The 6,332-nt window shown below is 33.0% G+C and overlaps 1 pseudogene; it reads right to left on the bottom strand.

Annotated features, from left to right (window-relative positions):
* Positions 1 to 4,333: 4,333 nt before the first annotated feature.
* LOC112472330 lies at positions 4,334 to 4,452 on the bottom strand (annotated as a pseudogene).
* Positions 4,453 to 6,332: the final 1,880 nt, after the last annotated feature.

Here is a 6,332-nt window from a genome sequence, read left to right as displayed (position 1 = left end):
TTGGGCATAAATACATATCAAAATACTTACTGACAACTTAGTGCTAGAGAACAGTGTGATTCAGGTGTCAATGATCAACTTCTTCCAAGGATAATTGGTAACACTCATCCATTGTTCCTCTTTTTTCTTCTCACGTTAGTCACAGAGACAATCCATCCTGGACTGATCAAGTCTTTTTCCTAGAGGTAGTATATAAGTCACACCTATTTATCTCTAAGTTAAACATAAGTTTTCAAACATAAGGCATAAGAACAGCGTTCATATTAGTTCTCTTGCTTTAGCTGTGTCTCTGTTTCTTTAGTACAACAGAGCTCCTTGCAAATAGAAGGAGTTTACTAGGTTCACTTTCTTTTGAGTCACTTTTGGGAAAATGTCTGTACCAAAATAACTTTTGATTCTTCCCTGGAAGGTTGCTCAAACATATTTCTGACTATTGATGGAAAAAGAACAATGGCCGAGGTCTATAGAAAAGATTCTACCTTCTACATCCCTAAAACACTTTATGATTATTTGATTAAAAATTGAAAAGTGGACTATATCCTTAATAATAAAAGTTATCCAAATCAATTTTGTGATTTTACTATTTAATCACTTCACGGACTCTGAATTAGCTGTAGAAATTAGGTGATATGGAAATGTATCAAGATTTCCTCTTAGGAGTTATTTGATAATACTTATTAAAATTTTAATTGTACATGCCTTGGCATTTCTGGTTCTATGAATTTGTCCTTATATATGTACAAATCCTTAAAGATACACACACAAGCACACTTGTTGCAGCATAATTGGTATTTTTGAAACAGTTCAAATGCCCATAAATAGATATCTGGTATATTAGTTATAGAATACCATGTAATTTTAAAAGAATGTAAGAGTCATTATAAAAAGATATCCAAATTATATTAAATAAACAAGGCATGGGTTATTGCATATAATACAATCACATCTGTATTTAAACATATATGTCTTTGAAATGTTGTGTGTACATAAAGCATTGCTAGAAGGACATGAATGTTATAGTTTACAATGCTTTACTCTAGAATGTATGCTAGAGGTCAAATGAGGAAAGGATGTTTTTCAGTATAAATGTTGGCATAAAAAATCATATATTATTTTTATAATAAGAAGTTTAGCATATATTTTTCACCCAACAAACCATAAAGTTTGATAAAAGTAAGCACTCCTAACTCCAAGCCCCTAAAAAGGGAAAGGTCTTTTGAATGAATATAGTGATCCAAGAAAGAAATATTGGCTCCTATTTCACTTCTCACATCTCACTTCTTTCCCAATCTTGATTTTATATAGGACCCTCTTAAGGTTTAGGCATCCCCCAGAGGATAACTATGATTAAAAATGAAGATCACGTAAGTGACATCTTTTGATCTTGACTTGCATCTTTAGTTTCCTAGGGCTGCTTTAACAAATTACTACAAACTGGGTGGCTTAAAATAACAGAAATTTATTCTCTCATAGTTCTGACCATTAGAAGTTTAAAATTAAGGTGTTGGAAGGCCATGCTTTCTCTGAAGCCTCTGGGGGAGAATTTCTTCTTGCCTCTTCCTAGCTTCCGGTTATTGTGGGCAATCCTTGGTATTCCTAGGCCTGCAGCTGCATCATTCCAATCTCTGCCTTGATATTTACATGACATCTCCCCTGTGTCTGTCGGTCACTGTGCGTCTTCTCTTTTTAAAATAGTTGGATAGAATTAGGGCCCATCTTAATTCAGTATGACCTCATTCTAACTTGATTGCATCCATAAAAACCCTGTACGTCCAAATGAGGTCACTTTCACAAGTACTGGGGTGCAGGGTTTCAGCATATGTTTTTTGTGAGACATATTTTAACCCATGAGTACTTGATCTTTTTAGATCCTCTGTATTAAGTTGCTTATTTTATAAGATGAATCCTAAGGGATTGGTGTGATAGCTGAATTAGCAATGTTGATCCCACAGCAATCTCAATTTCTAATGGGGCTCAAAGCCTCTAACTGTCCCACTCTCCATTCTCCTCACAAACAAGCTTCTCAGAATGTAGTTATATCAGAAATGAAGGCGTGTCTTTCCCTGGGCTTAACACCTCCTAAAACCCAATTTGAAGAGTTTCAACTACTTGGTTCAATTACTTTATATAATTTAGGATGATAATAGAAATAAAACATTTTTAAGACTTAAACTTGCTACATGGAACAAATGCTTTCTGATGTAGTGTGTATTTAAATATTTGAAACTAAACACACAGAGTAGAATTCTTCTCTGTTAACAAGGGGAAATAGCCATAACATAAAATGTATCAGCAATGTCATGATACATACAAGTCAAATACCAATTTTAATTTTTACTTCCCTCTTCAAGAATGGCTGATTACAAAGAGCCAATTCCATGGTCTCCTACACACTCACAGAAGTAAGCCTGTGTGAGCTTGCCATGTTAAAGCCCTTCTGCTCTTTGACTTTTGAGAAATTCCTTTGGCTGCTTAATTAACCCTATGAATATCCTAGGCCTCCAGCAATCAGGATGCCAACCTACTAGAGCACCCCTCTTGCTGCAAACTCACAAAAATGCTGGATAATACATTTTTTAAAAAGTTTTAAATACAAGCATATCTTGGAGATACTACAGCTTCTGTTCCAAGCCACTGCAATAAACTGAGTGTCACGATAAAACGAGTTGTAATCTTTATGCTGGTGGAAGGTTTTGCCTTCAATCTATAAAAAAAGGCAACATTTGTGAAGCACTATAAAGTGAAGTGCAATAAAAGGAGGTATGTCAGTAAATAGCTGAGCTTGCAGGAAAAAAATCCCAGGTGTCAGAAATCAAGAGAAAATTTAAAGCAAGAGTGATAAGTACCTAATCTTTAACCTTATAGAGACTTTAACAGCTAAGGGCTAGTGATTTGTTGTTGTTTTGTTTTATTCTATTTTATTTTTAATGGATAATGTAGCTACATGGTTCAAAAATAATAACTCTATAATAAATAGTATTTTTGTCCTCATCCATCCCCCTTCTTCCCATAAATAAATTATTACATTAGTTTATTATGATCCTTCTAGTGTTCCCTAAGCAATAATAAACACACATCAATGTACATTTGTTCTTCCTTTATACACAAAAGGTAGCCTACCTTTTGTATGCAATCTTATGAGATTTGCTTATCTTTTTTCCAGGTAATAGTGTATCTTGGAGATATTTCTACATCAGAACATAACATTTCCTTGGTCTTTTAAAACACTGCATATATCCCTTTGTGTAGAAAGCAATTATTTATTGATGAACACAGGTTGTTGCAGTATATAAACTTGTAATTAGACCATCATGTACGTTTATAAACATATCTGCAGGATTAATTTCTAGAAGTGGGATACTTGGATAATAGAGTAAATTCGGTTTATTTTGAGCTATTGCCAGAGTGCCCTCCATAGAGGTTGTTCTGTATGACAGTGTGACCAGCCTGTAAGGAATGTCTCTTCCTCTGCAGACTGGCACACAAGGAGCATGTCAAATTTTTGGATTTTTTCTAATCTTATAAATTTGAAATGGCATCTCACATCTCACATTTGCATTTATTTTATTATGTATGGTGATGAGTATATTTTCATACATTTAAGGATTTTTATATTTCTTTTTCTCTGGACTTTATATCTTTTGCCCATTTTTCTACTGGGCAGTTGTGTCTTTCTTGTTGATGTCGTGGAACATGTTGTACATGAAAAAATTATATAGGGACTACATAGGGACTTCACAAAGTACAGAAAATACTACATAAAGCCTGTACTCTGAAAAAGATGACCTGCAAAAAAAAAAAAAAATCAGAAAATAAATAATTTATGAAAATCTATCCACTAGGTCAAGGAAGAGACAGAAATTTCTGGGTGTTTCTCACAAGCCTATTTCTGGTTACTCTAGGGACGAATAAAAAGCTTTCTGTGAGAAATTTCTGTGAATCCATATTTATAGTAGCTTCTTAGCATGGAGATTCTCAAAGCTTAGAGAGTAACATGAAAGTTGTTCTAGAGTCAGTGAAATTCTGGAATGCACTGAAAACTCTGAAATCAAATAAAGAAAACAAAAGTGTTTTTAATGGGCTATAATCATGAGAAAATTAAATTTTGGATATTTGGAGATTTACTTTGCAGTTTTGACCCAGGAACAAGTTGTTTATTGCAAGCCTACAATTTGCTATTCCTTAAAATAGAGCAAATATACATACATGTGAAAAACAATGTTCTTTAAACATTATTGTTCGTTTGTTTGTTTTTAGGCGAGGCAACCCTTGGTTGACCTCACAGACTGCAAGGACCTTGTCAGCTTACAATCCTTTATTTTTTTATTTTTTATGCCTACAGCACCCAGTCTTCCTAGGTGGTCTCCCATCCAAGTACTAACCAGACCCAACCCTGCTTAGCTTCCGAGATCAGACAGGATTGGGCTTGTTCAGGGTGGCATAGCCGTAGACTCTTTTAACATTATTGTTACTTTAACCTATTTTTAAATATTGTGAAATAGTTTAAACCTACAGAAAAATATGTAAAATACTATAATAGAAACCCAAATACTCTCATGAGTTACAACAAAGGTTAACACATTGTTTTAAGACTCAGGATAGGCTACTTATACTATGAAACAAACACCTTCAAGTCCTCAGTGGCTAAAAGTACAAAGCTTTCTTTCTACCTCATACTTCATATTACTAGGAGTCAGCAGGGAAGTTCTACTCATTGAAGTCCCTCAGGGTCTCAGGCTGACAGAGTCCTTACTATCTCCTTCATCCCAACAAGAACTTTCTGCATTTGCCACAGCAGTGGGAGAGAGTATGAAGATTTGTATACCTGCGGGTAACACAAATCACATATTTGCATGTTTCATTGGCCTGTGCAAGTCACATGGCCATCCTTACACTCAAGGTGTGGGTTAGGGTAACCCTTCCTTGTACCTGTAAAAAAAAGAAGTACCAAAAACATGGGCAAGCATTTTTTTCAACAAAAAACTCAATAAAGAGACTGAATAGACTAAAATAAATAAATTTTAATAAGATTAAGTCAGAAAAAAAGTACAAATAAACAAGGGAGCATTAAGTTTGAAAGAAATTTAAAAGAATGTAGCATGAACAATGTAAATACTACTAACCAGAAGAAGCTATTACTAATGTCCATCAAAATAAACTTCAAGGTCATAACAAAATGGGTAGGAAGAACAGTTATAAAAATGAAAGAAAACAAATTCATTGTTTAAAACTCCCTTCAAAGAAACACTAGAACATTTAACTACAATTTTATACAAATTCTTCCACAAAATTGATTAAGAGAAAATACTACAACAAATTTTAAATGGCTAGTAGAACTTTGACAGCATAACCAAACAGGACAGCACAAAAGAGGAAAATTGCAGACCAATGCAATTAATGAAATGTTCTCAGAAAAACATAATGACCCAAATCCAGAAACATATAAAAGACAATGTATAATGACCAAGATTGCTTAACATTAGAGAATCTATTAATATAAATCACCATAACATAATCTCTTTTAATAGATTAAAGGAGAAAAATTGTATAGTTATTATAACCAATGTGATTAGCATTATATGTAAATCAACATACATTCATGCTAATAAAAAACTAGAAATAAGAGAAATTGTCTTAATTTAATAAAAGGTATATGTAAAAAATCTTCAGCAAACATCACATATAATAATGAAATATTAAGGCATTTGCCTAAAAATTAGGAACAAGATAAAAATGTTCTCGCCTATTCAATATTATACTGGAGTTCCACATTATACTGGAATACTGTATGAATGTACAATATTCAATAATTGCACTATTGGAGAGAAAAATATGAAAATAAAAAAGCTTATAAAGGAAAGAGAAATATGTCATTATTGACAAATGCTCTTGTTCTCTAAATATAGGTCTCCAAAGAATCAACAGAAAAATTATTCAAATTAATAAGAGAATTTAGTCATACTGTCATATACAAAATCAATATGCAAATACAACTAAAATTTTATATGTGAGTAACATATATTGAAAACACAATTTTTATACATTAAAAAATTACATGAATTAAGAAGATGGTAGTGGTACACACAGAGAAATCTGATCAATGTAACAAAAATGTGAGCCCCAAACAGATTCATGAAATCCGGAAATTCAAGCCATAACAGAGCTGGAAATGCAAATCAGTGGGAAAGGAGATACTTTTCAGCAAATATTACAGAGACATCTAGTTATCCATGGGGAAAAAGGTAAATAAATACCCTGCTTCACAACATCAAGTTTAGATGGATCGAAGACTTAAATAGAATATAATAAGAATGTTTAATGACTACAAGGTA

Source organism: Pteropus alecto, unplaced genomic scaffold (genome assembly GCF_000325575.1).
Source record: "Pteropus alecto unplaced genomic scaffold, ASM32557v1 scaffold76, whole genome shotgun sequence".
Taxonomy (NCBI): domain Eukaryota; kingdom Metazoa; phylum Chordata; class Mammalia; order Chiroptera; family Pteropodidae; genus Pteropus; species Pteropus alecto.
Note: the sequence above shows the minus strand (reverse complement) of the source record. Positions and strands in the feature narration are given on the sequence as shown.